Below are 18,087 nucleotides of genomic sequence, written 5' to 3' on the forward strand. Positions count from 1 at the left end.
TAACTAGCCAAGCAGCAAGCCACATATTATAGCATCCTTGTCTGATTTGGGCAGTGATCCAACAAGGGGTCTACAGATGTTCCTCCATAGAAAGGTGCCACTGGAAGTAATATTGTAACACAAAGGCACTGGGTGAAAGACTACAATGGTACCTGATGTGCTGAGCCACACCTTCTGAGCCAGAGGTAGAGGTGTAGATAACAAGAAGCTCTGCCTCATTTGTGTTCAGTAACTAAACAACTTTCAAACCTAGTTTTTTCATCAATTCATAACACAATAAAAGTCAGAACTGTAACATTTATGTATTAAGACTTTTGGACCATTTCCATGTGTTCAAGATAACATTTCCAGTGCTCTGTTTCTATCTTTGTCTCATTATGGCACTGTATTTTTCTAGTATACTAAATTCTCTGCACAGACAAATTTACTGCCCTTTCCTGAAATTTCTCCTTGCTATGCCACCACAAGTTGTGGACACTATACATGTTTACTGTTTAACCACAAACAGATGTTGGTTTGGCCATCAAATAATCCGTGAAGTGGAATATTTTAAATTTTTAAGGCTGGAGATAAAAAAAGCTCTTGAAATACTCATTCAGGATCTTGTGCACAAACTAAATGACAGTATCTTTGCTATAAGAATAATCTCCACCATCTTTCACTGAAACAAAAAATCTTGTTTACTTTGTGTACGTTCACTCAACGAAATGCTCTGGTATCATATTTTAGAACAACTCTATACACTAACAAACTGCACCCAGAAAAGGCCAATCAGAATGAACAGTGATACAGTGCAGTTTGTGAGATCATGCTCAAGGCTGCTGTTCAAGTACCTCAAAATTTTCACTTTCCCATTCCCATCCATACATTCATCATGGGGCTTTTGGTTAACAATATGGACTCATTCAAAATGAAGAGTCACATTCTGTCAGTGAACACTAGACAGAAAAATGATCTGCAATTGGATAAAACTTCTTTAACCACTGTACAAAAATGTGTGTACTATTCTGCACGTTTTCAGTAGACTTACCACAGAACTGAAAAATCTGAGTGATATCTTGAAGTGTCTGTTCAGTTTTTTCAGCATCTCCTTAGTGCTCTCCCATGGGTTTAACAAATCTATGATGACTGGTGCTGACTCTCTTTGCTTAAGTTCAATATCCCCCGTTAGCCATGTTTGCAAATGATCCCACACAATTGTACAGTATTCTTGGATGTGTAGCCCAAGTGTTTTATATGCAATCTTCTTTGTCACCTGACAGCATTTCCCTAGTATTCTATCACTGAACCACAGTCTGCCACTTGCTTTACCTACAACAGACTATGTGATCACTCCATTTCATTTCATATTCCTACAAATTTTTACATCCACGTACTTGTATGATTTGACTGATTCCAGTTGGGAGTCATTGGTATTTTAGTCAAAAGATACTACACTTTTTCGTTTTGTGAAGTGCATACCTTTACATTTTTGAACATTCAATGAGAGTTACCAGTATTGGCACCACTTTGAAATCTTATCTAGTTCTGATTTAATATTTGTGCAGCTGTTTTTCAGATAGAATTTCATTATAGATAACAGTATCACCTGCAAAAACTCTATGGTAGTGCAACACCATTAATATACAACAGGAACAGCAAGGGTCTCACAACACGCTTCCCTCGGTCATGCCTGAAGTTACTTCTATGTCTGTTGATGACTCGACATTTGAGGTAACATGCTGTGTCCTCTCTACCAAGAAATCTCGAATCCACTCACAAATAACACTTGATATCACATACAATCCTACTATCAATAATAAGCAAATGTGTGATATTGGACAAAATGCTTTTCTGAAGTAAGAAACAATGCAGCTCCTTGATTGCTCCCATCCATAACCTTAAGTATACCAAGTGAGAAAAGTAGTAGTAATGTTTCACATGATCAGAGTTTTTGAAATCCATGCTGATTGGCATGGAGGTGGTTATTCAGTCTGAGATACTTCATAACATTTGAGCTCAGAATACGTTATGAGATTCTACAATGAATAGATATCAAAGATATTGGAAAGTAGTTTCAAGGATCACTTCTGCTGCACTTCTTGTGGATGGGAGTGACCTTTACTTTTTTCTAAACCACTGGGCACAGTTCTTTATTTGAGGGATCTTTGGTATATTGTGGTTAAAAGAGGGGCCTACTAAGCCACAAATCAGTTATAGAATCTGATATGATTCCATTAGGCCCTGGAGCATTTTCCAGTTTTAATCGTACCAGCAACTTCTAAATGCTACTGAAACTAATATCTCCTCTTTGCAGTGGTACAAGAATTAAACTGTGGCAATACTCATGGGTTTTGTTTTGTAAAGGAACATTTGAAAAAGGAGTCAAGCATTTCTGATTTTGCTTTGCTATGCTCAGTTTCAGTTCTTGTCTGGTCAATGTGGATATTAACTTTGGCACAACTAACAGCCTTTATTTACAACCAGAATTTCTTTGGGTTTCCTGAGGGATCTTTTGATATAAGACTATTCTATGGTCAAATAACATATAGGAATGCTGCTGGGTGAAGCCTTCGGTAACTACTAATATTTTGAGAGGTGTACATCTTGGCATTTTGAAGGCACAAATATAACAAGATTGTGCTATACAAGGAACTTTAAAACTTTGTCATGCAGAGCATAGTATCAATCTGGTTGCTTACTTCAATGAGGCCAACAAAAGTTGGAAGGTCTATTCACACCATTTTATTCTTCACTGCAACACAAGCCAAACAAGTGACCCAAACTGTCAAGAGAGCACTCTTACTATTTTCTAGCAATAAACTGTAAGAAGTGGTGCAAAAACTACAGTATGAAGTCGTGCAACAACTACACACACTCTCAGATCCCACTAGTTTGAGGCTTCCTAATGTTTGTGGTTTGATGACTGACTATTACAGGCTACATACCCTGATAAGCACATACATGGGCTGCTGACTTGCAAGGCTTAGCACACAAGTGTGATATTTTCTGCAAACAGCGAGTGAATTGTACGCAGACTCATTAATCCATGATGTTATTATACATCTTTCTCCTGATAGAGAAGTTAGTGGGAAGGCTTTAAAGTCATCTGATCTAACCCTGAGCGATGTGTGGAAACTTGCAAAAGCTAACAAAGTAACTGCATCAGGAACAGGTATGTTTCACAATTCTTCTGGTGTCTACAATGTTAGTAGTATTAGATGCTACTGCACTCTATGATCAACTGATGGCTTCCAATCAATGTTATCATCCAATTTACTGAGCACCCATCAGTCCAGTGACATGGATCCAGTAGATCATGTAATGGTTAGTGATCCACCATTCTCATCAATGGTATTCATATAAAAACTGAAGCGCTTTGCTCACTTTTGGCATGTCCCAAAGTGAGTGTAGGCTGATTCAACAGTTTCCTCTCTGTCATCAAAGGGTCCCAAAAAACTTTGTGCCATCAAATTATACCCAGATTGCAGCCCACAGCATCAATGGCACCTCTGCCCTTTCCATGACATCATCTGTTTTGCATGCCGCAAATGGGCATCTAGCAGGTGTCTGCTCATTCAGCAGAGACAACAACTATGGCCAACAGCTCACATCATGCTACCTTGCTGGTGTTAGCAGCAGCAGCAGCAGCAGCAGCAGCAGCAGCATCAGCATCAGCATCAGCAGTGAGGATGCAAACACTCATGTAGCAATTGGACATTAACGGAGCAATAACAGATTTCCAGTTCGATGAATGCATGACCACATGTCTGATTATCCAATCCCAAAGAAAGCAGGTGTTGACAGATGTGAAAATTACCGAACTATCAGTTTAATAAGTCACAGCTGTAAAATACTAACGCAAATTCTTTACAGACGTATGGAAAAACTGGTAGAAGCCGACCTCGGGGAAGATCAATTTGGATTCCGTAGAAATGTTGGAACACGTGAGGCAATACTGACCCTACGACTTATCTTAGAAGAAAGATTAAGTAAAGGCAAACCTGCGTTTCTATCATTTGTAGACTTAGAGAAAGCTTTTGACAATGTTGACTGGAATACTCTCTTTCAAATTCTGAAGGTGGCAGGGATAAAATACAGGGAGCAAAAGGCTATTTACAATTTGTACACAAACCAGATGGCAGTTATAAGAGTCGAGGGACATGAAAGGGAAGCAGTTGTTGGGAAGGGAGTGAGACAGGGTTGTAGCCTCTCCCCGATGTTATTCAATCTGTATATTGAGCAAGCAGTAAAGGAAACGAAAGAAAAGTTCGGAGTAGGTATTAAAGTCCATGGAGAATCCATGGAGAAGAAATAAAAACTTTGAGGTTCGCCGATGACATTGTAATTCTGTCAGAGACAGCAAAGGACTTGGAAGAGCAGTTGAACGAAATGGATAGTGTCTTGAAAGGAGGGTATAAGATGAACATCAACAAAAGCAAAACAAGGATAATGGAATGTTGTCGAATTAAATCAGGCGATGCTGAGGTAATTAGATTAGGAAATGAGACACTTAAAGTAGTAAAGGAGTTTTGCTATTTGGGGAGCAAAATAACTGATGATGGTCGAAGTAGAGAAGATATCAAATGTAGACTGGCAATGGCAAGGAAAGCGTTTCTGAAGAAGAAAAATTTGTTAACATCGAATATTGATTCAAGTGTCAGGAAGTCGTTTCTGGAAGTATTGGTATGGAGTGTAGCCATGTATGGAAGTGAAACATGGACGATAAATAGTTTAGACAAGAAGAGAATAGAAGCTTTTGAAATGTGGTGCTACAGAAGAATGCTGAACATTAGATGGGTAGATCACATAACTAATGAGGAGGTATTGAATAGAATTGGGGAGAAGAGGAGTTTGTGGCACAAGTTGACTAGAAGAAGGGATTGTTTGGTAGGACATGTTCCGAGACATCGAGGGATCACCAATTTAGTATTGGAGGGTAGCGTGGAGGGTAAAAATCATAGAGGGAGACCAAGAGATGAATACACTAAGCAGATTCAGAAGGATGTAGGCTGCAGTAGGTACTGGGAGATGAAGAGGCTTGCACAGGATAGAGTAGCATGGAGAGCTGCATCAAACCAGTCTCAGTACTGAAGAAACAACAACAACAACAACAACATGTCTGATTAATGAAGATGTGTATTGGTGCATCAGTTGCCTGCAGCTGAGGCCCATCAGCACACAACAGTAACATACAATGGGCAGTTGATCCCAATATGGGGTAAGAATGTAGGCTAATCTAAGTATAAAAGTGTAGCTCAGCAACTAACCTTGCTAGCAGTCAGCTCTTTGACAAAACCAACTTTTTGCCTTAGGTGCTTTAGGGATTGTTAGTTTTCAAATTTTCTAGTTTCAACAACAATACCATTGACAGAACTTGATACATCATGTGGGAAACCAAGTAGATCAGTTTCGATTTGTGGTGATTTTTAAGTCTATCGTTAATGCTCAAGCAAGTGTTGCTCAGTATCCAGTTCCTAGGAATTACTGGCGAAATTGGGCAGGAGCCATTTGATGCCTACTTTCAGTTGCTTGTACATGATCAGACGAAACAGTTTTTAGGTATCAATATGCCATTCTCCATGTATCATTACAACAATTTGCCTTTTTGGGTGCTCCCACAATATTATAGAGGTACTTGAGCAACTAATCCAAGGTATTCCAAACCATTTTAATTATTTAGAGGACTTGTTAATTATTGGAGCCACACAGGAGCAGCACCTGCACAGCTTAAAAATGATGTTTGGGCAGCTCCAACCCCATGGTCTGCATTGCCACCTCGACAAACGCATTTGCTTTGAGCAAAGCGCAAAGTACTTGGGATATAACTTAAGTAAAGAAGGGCTCAGCAAGACAGAGGATTATGAGGACACAATCACTAATTTACCAGCTCCCAAGTACCTCAAAGATCTACAGTCATCTTGGGAAAGCCAATTATTTTGCGAAATTTATTCCCAAAATGGCCCACATTTTCAACCCACTTGATTGCGTGCAGATAAAAGCTGTTAAATTCTTACAGCCAAAGGCATGCCACAAAGCTTTCATGCAATTAGGTCGACTCTTTGTTTAGCAATGTTGCATACTGACACTAGCCACTGACACATTAGAGTGTGGTATTGAAGCCATGCTGTCCCAGAAACACACTGACGACACAGAACAGGCAATTGTGTTTGCATATGAAACATTAAACACAGCACAGAGAAATTATTCCCAAACTGAGAAAGAGTCATTGGCTGTCATACTTGGTCCCCATTCAAAACTTCCCAATAACACAGTCCAGTGGCTGTAATGTTGGGAACTGTTCCTTTGTAACTATACCTACAAGGTCCACCATGCCATACTCTTAACTCAGATGCACTTCTCACTTGCCATGTGGCCAAGATCTAAGAGTTCGACAAGCATGAAATTCTGCATTCTGCCATGCAGCGACGCGCCCTAAACCAATTAGGGGTTGTGGTGCACATAATAGCCACAGAAACAGGCCATGATCTGGTAGTCTGTAGGGTGTAGTATGCCATATGGTGGGGTTGGCTAGAACATCAGCCCAAGGGCACCAAATCAACATGGTATATCTATTTTTAATTACAACACAAGTTTAACATCACTGATGGTGTCATATTGTTGGGTAGTTAATTCTGAATTACCCCATGTACTGACACCCCCCCCCCCCCCCAATCTGCCCATCCAGAATGGGGGACATAAGAATGAAGGCAATAACATGGCATCATGTGTACTGGCCTGGTGTTGACACCATCAGAGAACACATTCACCAGAACTGCCAGACTTGCACCCACGCTCAGCCTGCCCCATTGTAACACTGCAATCTTCTCTTGGGTCCTGACACCCTCCGCAAAGAGAACATTTCGACTTGGCCAGATTATTAAAAGGATCAATGAGGTTGCTAGTTGTCAGTTCCCTGTCCAACTTTCCTTATGTGGCAGGGATGGCTGGCACCACCGCAAGAGCTACCATCCATGTTTTACCAATCATATTAACAATAAGGGGGAGTGCCTTCTACCTAGGTTTCTGACAATGGCCCTCAGTTAACAGTATCTGCATTAAAAGATTTTTGTCAATGGAATGAGACTGAGTACCTAATGACTGCCTCTTCACATCCCACATCCAATTCAGAATTCGAGCAGACAGTAAGTTCAAAATGCAAATGTGTAAAATAATGACAGCCAACCCAGGAGACACATTCACCAGTTTCCTTGTCACCTAGTGGTCCATCTTCTTAAATGGAAAACAGCAGATCTGAAATTTTACAAAGGTGCAGGGCCTGTAAGCTCTTCAACTATTTCACCCTGCTCAGCAGATGCCCTGTCCGCACACACAGGCATATTACCAACTGGGCTCCCACATGTGGGCCGATACTTTTGACCAGAATCCTGGATGGACTGAAGGCACCATTGTTGGCAATAAATGATGGCACAGTTTAAGGTTGCGCCGACAAGGAGCATCTAGTCAGGCATCAAAATCAGCTGTGGCTGCTATGAGTCACACCAGCCCCTCTTCTCCTCAGCTAGCGACTGGTCAAGGTTTCCACAATCATGTTCAGGACATGCCTGCCAAAAGCCTACCTACTACTGCTACAACCAACACTCTTGTCTTCGGCAATGACAAAGACCAGTGATGGGAGCTGATGGTGAATGAACCACTTCGACATACTATGCGACTTTCGGCTCTCATCAACATCAGCAACTACCACACCACACAATGGATGGAGGTGGTGCGTTTTCAGACTCAAGTGCCCATGGAGGTTGAACCATTGTCCACATCTCCTACACGGCCACCACCCATTCCCCTGGAGACAGGACCAAGCTGTGCTGCAGGACCTTTTGATTGGTCAGCGGTCCCACTGGCAGCAGCGGCACCTAAACTGGATGATCGGGTCAATGACCTTTGATGGGAGACTTTGGTGGGACTCTGGCAACTCCGCTCTGCCCCTACCCCATCTCCCTTCCTTGACTGAAGTTGGCATACAGACAGCCATTTCCAGCCCTAGGTGCCAATAAGAGAGGGGAAGTGTTTAGTATCTGACATTGATTCGAATTCCCCATCCACCCTGGGTATACAATATGGAGAACAGGGGTCAGAGATACTCGCAGCTTGCCCCAGTCCGAGCTGCACCACAGCAAGCTAGCCATGTGAGGCCATCCACTGACGTGAGGCTGCCTGTAAATACTGCACTCGTTCATTTACACATGCACAAACATACAACACAGACACAATATTGTCCTTTTGGCTGAAATAGCATCCTCAAGAAGGGCGAAGTAGCAGAGATAAATTAATATGGTACTATTCAAGTTCCGACAAAAGTTTTCGGTGCAATAATTGCTAGTCAGTCCCACTAGCTCACTGAAGCAGTAAGTAAATGCCTCTGACCAGTACAGGTTTGGTCTTGCCTGTACTACACTTCCGATTCAGATTGCTCCCTTAACAGTTGGTATATGCTTAAGATGACTTCCCTATATTCTGGACTAGTTTTTGGTTAGCCAGTCATTAACTCTGCAATCATCTACCTCAGGAACCTCTTTTTTGTTCTACCAGTCTTTGCGTTGCCATTAGTGCGAGTGATCATAAATACTAGTGGCACCACACAACCAAAGATGACCAATGTCAGTGCTTATCATTAGTGATTATTATTAGTATCCAATAGGTGAGGTAGCATTAACTCTGCTCTCCTGTTGTTTGGATATATATCAGAATTCACATACAATTTAAGTGAAAACCTCCCCCTCTATTTATAAGATCACATGTTAATTTGAACTCAAGTGCTTCCACAATATCAGAAACAAAATAGCTGGAAGTGCATGCCAGAACCTCCATTTCCTTATAGTCCACAGGATGATTGCTGCTAACGCAAACTTCTGCTAAAGCATATTTGCTTGGCTGTTGCATTTGATGCTTATGTTTAATACACCAGTCCTCCATGGTCCTCATTGTCTGACCAATATTATAGTATACCACAACACAAGGAATAAAATTGACACCTGTCTTACACAAACCAAAATCATCCTTTAGGGATCCTAAAAGGGCCCTAATCTTAGACGCTGGTCGATAAACACATTTCCGCAGAATGTGGCCAATCCTGGTGCAAATGCTCCTGTATAAGGCAAAGAGGCCCTAGACTTTGGAATCACCCATTTATCACCACCATTCACTTGATTCTCAGTTGGTTGATAATGCAAAGTGTGTCTGATCTGTCTTTCATTATAACCATTGTGATGAAAGGTGATTTTGAGATGGGCTAACTCAGCTGATGAACTTTCAGGGTCTAAGATGACATGGACCACCCAGATGGTGGCAACTATCAATTATGGCAAGGTACTGATGCTGAAGCCATGTTCTAAGAGAAGTCTCTCAATCCTGGGCTTGGACAGGAGAGAGATGAAACTCATGCTTAGACTATTGACAGGCCATGGGAACTTCAAAAAACACCTACATACAATGGGGATAATAGAAGATGACCCCAAATGTAGGATTTGTAGTGTGGGTGAGGAAACTGCATCACATTTGATCTTCGAATGTGAGACACTGGAGATTAAAAGACACAAAATATTTGGATCAACCAAACCTGAAGAAATTGTGTCTAGCAAAGCACTGGTAAAGGATCTCCTTGCACTGTTCAAGGGCACTGGTTGGCTTTACTAGAGACACAGGGAATGATACTGCACAATAAACTCTGTTTTGGTGCAGGCAGCAGTGGGCTTGGCCAATACTGTTTTTGCTTCCCTGATAAAATCAAATCAAATCAACCTGTAGATATAAGTCGGAGTGAGTAGGCTTCCTACAAACGGCATGTCCCAACATTCCATCAACCCCCTTCCTCGCCAGCACATCATAGAAGGGGAAACAGCCATCCTTTTCAACTCCATCATGAAACCAATATTCGTGTGGACTGAATTCAGAGGTTCTAAAAAGCTGTTTATATTTTCACCAGCTTGTGGCCAAACAACAGAAGTATCATCTGCATATTTAAAAACACAGAGGTTGCAATGTTGCTCACTCCAGTGCATGTTCCTCAAAATCTTCCATAAACAAACTGAGAACAGTGTGCTTCCCATCGCATCTCCATCTGTCTTTTCATAGTACTGGTCATGGAATAGAAGATCAGCGAAAGTCAATACATGTCAAAATATGTTTATTAATACAACAGACCTAACCTCAATTAACAGTAATGAATTGGACAGAGAAACATGATGAAAGAGAGAGAAGAGAGCAACCCCAAAAAACTTACTAAAATGCCAGAGTCAATCAAACACGATCCTTCTGATTGATGTAAGAAATCTGTTGAGTTCTTAAAGTGATGCTCACACTGACCTACTACTACCGGCTCTAAGGGGAGGAAATGTACCATTGCTTGTGGAGGCTGAGTAAATTCCACAATAGTAGAGCGAGACTGCAATGCGCATTCTCGTTTTGTTACAATATCAAGATCGTAGTATTGTTCCAAAGTTGCACATCACATTAATTCTCCTGCCCCTAATTGCATAAAGCAAAGTGCTGTTTTAACTCCTGTTTGTGAAAGTATCCATTACACATTCAGACAGCTGAATATTGTTTTTAAGGAATGTTTCTGCTTCATTTGATGATTGTTTAAAAATACCCTCAATATGGCAAGAAGGGGACACACACATTGTCAAACAAAACTGTTCTGGTAGTCCATGTGTTATAATGTGGGGAGGCATAATGTTGCATGGGCATACTGACCTCCAACTAGATGAACATAGTACACTCACCAGTCAGTGTTACTATGAGACTGTACTCCTTCCCCATTCCATCATTTGAGGATAACATTCAGTCCAGACTTCATTTTTACGGGGGGCAATGCATGACTGCATTGAACTGCACAGGTTGAGCACCTCTTGGAATGAGAGGATACTCACTGAATGGACTGGTCTGTCCTTTCCCCCAACTAAAATTCCATTATACATTTGTAGGATGTATTGGACACACATATTGCAGCATGTCCACATGCACCAATGACGATCCAGCAGTTGTGACTGCACTGCTGAAGGAAAGGACTGTCATACATTGCAGTGATTTTAGTGTAATTATTGTCTTTGAATGAAAGTGTCATTTCTGTTCATCTCATTGCATATTTCTTTCAGTTACCTTCTGTACTATATAGTAGCATCTCTTTTATGTAAAGTCCAAGTTTCATTGAGCTGTGTTAATTAGCAGTGGAAAGTTACTTTCGTCCTTATTGTTTGCACACCAACGTATATTGGTCAGGCTACCAGGACCAAGAAGAACCGGTGTACTGAGTGTAAGTGTTACATTTACAATGGCCAAGCAAATTTGCTGTTGCAGAACACTGTCTTGGCACCAGTCACCCTACGGAATACAAACAACATGGGGAGTCTGGCATGCACTTCCAGCTACTAGGATAGCGTTATTAAGAAAGTGGATGAGTTCAAATTAGCAAGTGACCTTATTTAATAGAGATGGTGGTTTTTCCTCAAATTCTGTGGGGAATTATTCTCTCTACCTGGTCAAATAACAGAGGGACAGAGTTAATGGAAACTCACTCACCCACTAGCTATTAATATTCATTACTGATAACTTCTGACTTTGTTTATGTGATGGCACTCATGTTTACAGTGTGTGTGTGTGTGTGTGTGTGTGTGTGTGTGTGTGTGTGTGTGTGTGTGTGTGTGTGTGTGGACGGGCAGGCAGGCAGGCGTGCGCGCACGCAAACACACACGTGTAGCCGCACACAGTTTTTATCTTTCCACATACGCTCTGCATATTGAGGTTTTTAATTTCCTTGCACAAAGCTATCACACTGCATTTGTGCCTTGAAAATGACAGGATGTGAACCTGTTGAAATATTGGTGGTTGGTGTTGGCATCACCCATCTTCATAGCAATAAGTTATTTGAACATTTTTACATGCCAGTAGAATCACATTTCTACTATGGTACTCACCGAAACCTTTGTGCATTGCCCTCCTCACGGTCAAATGCATTTCGTTCAGCATCTCTCTCTACAATACTATTGTTTGTTTTGCACCTAGTATGCAGTTGTCTGTTTTTTTTAAGAAGCTTCTATACAGTGACTGTGTACCATACGTCCTTCCTATCATAAACTGTTCTACTACTTGTGTATCTATCCAGTGCATGGCCCACTATTCTTTTAAGTTTTAACCTTATTCCCTCTAAATGCCCTGTCCTGAGCTTACAGTCCTAACTTCCTCAATCAGATGTTACACTACTGCCCCTTTACTTGGTTTACTGAACACACAAATCTTTCTATTTGTTTTAGTTGCTTGGAGAAATGCACAATACACACTGTTCTGTCTTACAATATATTTATTTACAAATCTCAATTTGTGAATAAATATATTTAAGCCAGCAAAAGTTTTCTTTTAGTTGTCATTTGTGCTTTGGTATTCACTGATGCCAAAAATGTCTCATGGTCACTGATACAAGTTTCAGTGGGAATATTCTCAAAGAGATCAGGTCAATTTGTTGCCATTAGATTCAACATACTTCCACCACAAGTGGGGTTCAAATCAATCTGTTCCCGTGGCATAAGATAAATTCAATTTCCAATTAGTCTATCCTTTTGATATGTGCTTTTTTCCCCCAAAACATCTCACTGCTGTCAATTTCAGGTTTTAACCAAGTTCCTTTATCTAGTATTATGTGTGCTTCACTACCTTTCTAGGGGCACTCCAAACTTAGACTTTGTTGCAAATGCTTCAACAATTTACTGCAATGAATTTAATACTCTTGCTTGCGGCGAGCATTTCTTTGAATCTTGCACCGATACTCATAGGGCTTTTACAGCCACCTTTATCTGGAGTGGATGGAGAGTCACAAAACTAAAAACCCTCATTTTCAGCCCCTTTGTGAATGCACATCTCCCCCCCCCCCCCACCCCCACCCTTCCACACATTTTTTTTTATTATTAGGGGTGGGGCAGGGGCTGCAGTTCTCAATCCTATGGCCCCAGTTTAGGAATTAACAGCAATCTCTGGTTCAAACCTTCCACGCAATATGGAATCAGGGGGCCACAATCAGTTCTGGGCATTTGCTTCAGAGTGTGAGCATCATTTAAACTCTGTGAGCAAGGTTGGTGTTCTCAATATTCTCTACCAGTCACTGGAATGATCTAAATATGAATTTAGAACACAGACAACAAGAATTGCTTATCCCAACATGCACCACAATCTGCAGTTAACGGCATGCTGTTCCCTCAATGGCTGCGAGAACAGCCTTTCAACGTGTTAAAAGGGCCCCCTGGGCTTACAAAACGAGTGCACGTGGTGCTGCTCCTCATCTCTTGCAACATTGCAGGGGTACCATTATTTGTCACACATTCAAATTGGCAATTATTAATAGACCACTACCTGTTTGCATTTGCCACCCTTTGCCATGAAATGTAGCACATTTCCCAACAGATGAAGTGAGTCCTACTGTTTCAGTTTCCATGGAAGACAACTTTTCAAATTTGTTGATTAGGGGAACAAATTTAACATGCCAACATCTCCCTGCCCCTGTCTCCCACAGATAGGGTGCCTAGACTTACCATTGATGTGCCACTCACAATCAAGTGGAGTAGTAATAGATTTTGTACTTCTTCTAGAAATACTATTCAAGGAGAGAATTATATATGAGGTACCTTGGTACCTCTGCTATATGACTCTCAGTAGTCCTTCCAACACACCCAAACACAGCAGCTTTCAATTACTTGACAGTGGTCAGGGCAGTTTTCAGCTGTTTATAAACAGCGATACAAATTCCTCCCCTCCCTTAAAAAAGCAGACGTAGTGCATGTACAATCCACACCTGGGACACAGACAGCCTATATCAAGGATGGGACAGAGGTGAGTTGTGAGGGACAAAAGCAAAGATGGTTTGAAATGAAGAATGGGATTTGAAGGAAACTCAGGGTATATTCTGAAAATTACGGAGTACTTTAGGGCTTGTTCAGGCAGGCCTCTAGTGGGCAAATATTAAGGACAGGATTAGAAATTAGCACTTAGTAATGACTCATGGATTGCTGCATTTTCTCACTGGGCATGGGCCTCATTGAGTATACTTGCACTGGATCGGTAAAGGCCAAACTCTACATGTAACTGTGAAGCTACAGTGGGGGAAGTGAACAGTTTTTCAATTTTCAATCTGCTCACAGGCTGCCTCACGTGAGAGACAGCTGATAACCCTAGGTGCGCTGGTGTGCACCTTCACCAGCACACCGGTTGGCACTAGAAAACATTGTACAGTAGGTGCTGAACTAAATGCGCCTGTGACGAGAAGACCAAGACACGCCCCAGGCTATGCACTGATAATGTGCATATAGGCCACTGCCGACCAAGCTAGCTCAATCTCTCAATCTCAGTATGTCACATCATGACTCAGTTTGCATCGCACCTCAATACATTGCAATGTGCTCTAGTCTTTCACAGTGGTAGTCATCACCTCGCACCTTAGTTAGCTGTGAGGGAACGTTAGTCATTTTATATGGTTGTGATATGGACATGAAGAAGATTCAAGAATTATTACATGTTGTTTGATTTCTGTTAACCACACAACTTCAGACTGGACATAATTGAAGTTAAGTACTCAATTGGTTCCTGTAGTAAAGTGTATTTTAACCAAGTGTGCATTTTGTGTTGTAGTGAAAGGAAACTGGCCACCCACCTATCATACCATCCTCTACTCATCCAGCTAGGAACCACAAAACATTATAAGTGGCGATGAGTCTTATCGACAAGTTTTGTTTGCTTTTCATGTGTTCTAGGTTGCAGTGATTCTATTTGCTCATTTGTTCATGTTGTTGCATGTATTATAAGACGGGAGCAGCAGAACTCATCTACTTCAATTTTTGGAGGCTTTGCACATTGCTTTTCTATTTGTCTTTTCATATTTTGCTGTAATTTGCTAGCATCAGAATGGCTACCCTGCCCCTCCACTCCCTGCCCCTGCATCCAACCCACAGACTCCTCCTGCTCTGGAACTATATGGATTTTTCAGTTTCAGAACCAGCAAATTGCCACATTGCTGTCTACTGTACAGCAGTTGCTTGCCGCACACACTACATTGGCTGCCCAACCGACAAATCAACCGATCCAACAAGTGCCACTGTTTTGGCACTTCGATGAAACAGAAGAGGAATGGCTCAAATATCTCACCCAGTTTCACGCCCACTGTCACGTCCTTCGAATTTGAGGTACTGTGAAATCTCATTATTTCCTGTCTGTCATGGGAACCCCTGCATTTCTCTTAATTCAAAAACTCTTCCCTACATCATCTCCCTCTGTACTCTCCTGTGATGAAGTAGTACGCGCATTAAGACAGTATTACGAACAGCAGAATCAGGTCGCGGCAGCCAGATTTAAGTTCTTTTGCCTTAAGAAAAAAGCCAGAATAGACATATTATCAGTAGTATATTGACTTACAAGGTCTCACTAGTAAGTGTAAATTCAAATGTAGTTGTGACAACTTCTATAGTGACACGATCATATATGATGCGATCACATACAATGTCCCTGATAACAGAATTAGAGAACAGATTCTCAAGTACTCAGATCCTTCACTCCATCAAGTGTTGCAAATATCTGAAAAACTCCATTCCGGCACCAGAGCTACTGATAAATTTGATCAGGTCCTGATTTGTCTGGTCAAGTTGCCTCTTACCCCGAATGCCCCACTCAGCCGCCACAACAAGCATGCACACAGATGCACAGACAGCCTAGTAAACAAGTAGCCAGGCCTGTACATCTAGTGAAGTCTTGCCCTCGCTGTTTTGCTTGCCATAAGCGTCAAGACTGCCTGTTGTGTAACACGACATGTCACTTGTGGAAAGAAAGGCTGTCCAGGTAGTTTGCTCGGATGGCAAAAGAACACCAATTCTGGCTGCTCTCGTAACAACAGGTCTATGGAAATTCTGTGAATGCAGTGTTTTGAAAACTGACTACAGGTTCTAGCAGTAATTCACGCAAGGTTGTGCCTCATCTCCACACTGCAGTGCAATGTCATTCATACAAACTATTTGTAACACTACAATTGCTCGCCATGGTGTTGACTTTCAATTGGACACAAGTGCTTCTGTAACTTCGCTTAATCACACCACTTACAAATGGTTTGGCTCACCGTGCTTGTCAAAATCTAGCATGCAGCTCACTGCATACAGCAGACAGGAAATCCCAGTACTTGGACAATGTAATTTGCCTGCCACTTACAAATCTCACACTAGGACAGTCAAATTTATCGTATTGCAATCAAGAGACAGTAAAAATATTTTTGGCTTAGATTTGTTTGACTTATTTGACCTTAGCATCCAAGACCATGTACTTCCAGTGACTGTTTTTAATCCAAAAGATAGCATAGCTGGTTTGCTTAAGGAATTTCCGGAACTTTTTTCTGATGGACTTGGAAAAGGTAATAATTTCATAGCATACATTACCCTGAAAGACATGCACAGCCTAAGTTTTTCCAGGTTCAGACCATTTTCATTGCTTTATGAGACAAAGTAGCCAGTGAATTAAAAGAATTGCAAGACAATGGTGTGATTGCTCCAGTACAAGCTAGACTGTGCGCAAGTCCATTGGTTTTGATGCCTGAGCCTTCTGGTTGCATTCACATTTGTGTTAACTTTAAAACTATTGTCAAACCACAGACAATAATTGACTCTTATCCACTGCCTCGCCCTGAGTAACTTATGGACAGGCTTGGCGCAGACCGTTACTTTTGTAAAATAGATTTGTGTGATGCTTATTTGCAAATACTACTAGAAGAAGAATCACAGAAAGTATTTGTTGTTAATACACACTTAGGCCTGTTCAAGGATTTGCATTTCCCCTTTGGCAGTGCCTCTGCACCTGCCATTTTTCAACGTTAATTGTTGTAATAGCTGACTGCTCTCAAGTGTCGTTCTGTTCAAACTACTTTGACGATCTTGTCATCTCAGGTCATGCATCAGAGGAACACATTGCCAATTTGCATGCTTTTTTTTCATGTGTGGTCAGGTGCACGACTCAAGTGTTGTCTCGAAATGTGTGACTTCTTTCAGACGGAACTACAGTACTTAGGGCATGTAATAAACAGACAGGGTGTGCACCCCCTCCAATCTCATTTGCTCGCAATCCGTGACCTGCCTGTTCCTCGCAATGTATCTGAACTGCAGTCAGTTCTAGGCAAGTTGACATACTACATTCGTTTCATTCCAAACACTTCACAGATTGCGGCCCCATTGCATCGTTTGCATTGGGAAAATGTGCCTTTTATGCGGACAAAGAGTGTCACGATGCATTTCAAAACCCCAAAACTGCCTTGCTCAGTGACGGATGTTTCATACATTTTGATCCTACCAAACCAGTGATTTTGCAAGTAGACACTTCCTCTTACAGAAAAGGCACTGTGCTTTCATACAGAATTGGTGCACAAGACAGACCTATAGCTTTTTCCACAAAGCTGCTAACTCAAACTCAGTGCAATTATTCTCAGATTGAAAAAGAAGCTCTTGCTATTGTGGATGGTAAGACCAAATTCCATCACTATCTGTTTGGTCACAAGTTCTATTTAGACACAGATCACAAGCCTTTGCAGTCCTTGTTTCATCCATCAAAGCCGGTTCCTATGTGTACTGCTCAAAAACTGGAATGGTGGGCATTGCCTCTATTCCAGTATCAGTATGAGATTGTGTACAGACGTACGACATAGCAGTGCAATGCTAACACCCTGTCTCACCTTCCGATCAGCCCTGATTCTGATTTTGATTCCTCTGATGCATCTTGTTGCCAGTTCAATGTGCAGGACTCTGAATTGCTGCAATCTTTACCATTGAATTACGGAAAAATTGCACAGGCCACAGAAGTGGACCCCAATCTCAAGAGTTTGTTGCATTACATTCACATGTCTTGACCTCACTCACTGAACAGCATTCACAACTCAACAGTGCACCAATACTTTGCTCATCGGCATAACCTTTCAGTACAACAAGGTGTGATCCTAGTACAATCTGACAGTGGACAATTGTGTGTGCTCATTCCCACAGTATTACAAAAGGATGTGTTACAACTGCTTCACCAAGGACATAGAGGAATTGTTCACACTAAAAAGTTAGCGTGCTAGAACTGTACTTCGCATGGCATGGA

At 41.5% G+C, this 18,087-nt stretch overlaps 1 protein-coding gene across 2 annotated transcripts in view; it reads right to left on the reverse strand.

Annotated features, from left to right (window-relative positions):
- The window catches only part of LOC126162738 (tuberin), a 342,768-nt gene that overhangs the window by 16,568 nt on the left and 308,113 nt on the right, over window positions 1-18,087 (reverse strand). The gene's annotated exons all lie outside the window — the stretch shown is intronic.

This window comes from Schistocerca cancellata, chromosome 2 (assembly GCF_023864275.1).
Source record: "Schistocerca cancellata isolate TAMUIC-IGC-003103 chromosome 2, iqSchCanc2.1, whole genome shotgun sequence".
Lineage (NCBI taxonomy): Eukaryota > Metazoa > Arthropoda > Insecta > Orthoptera > Acrididae > Schistocerca > Schistocerca cancellata.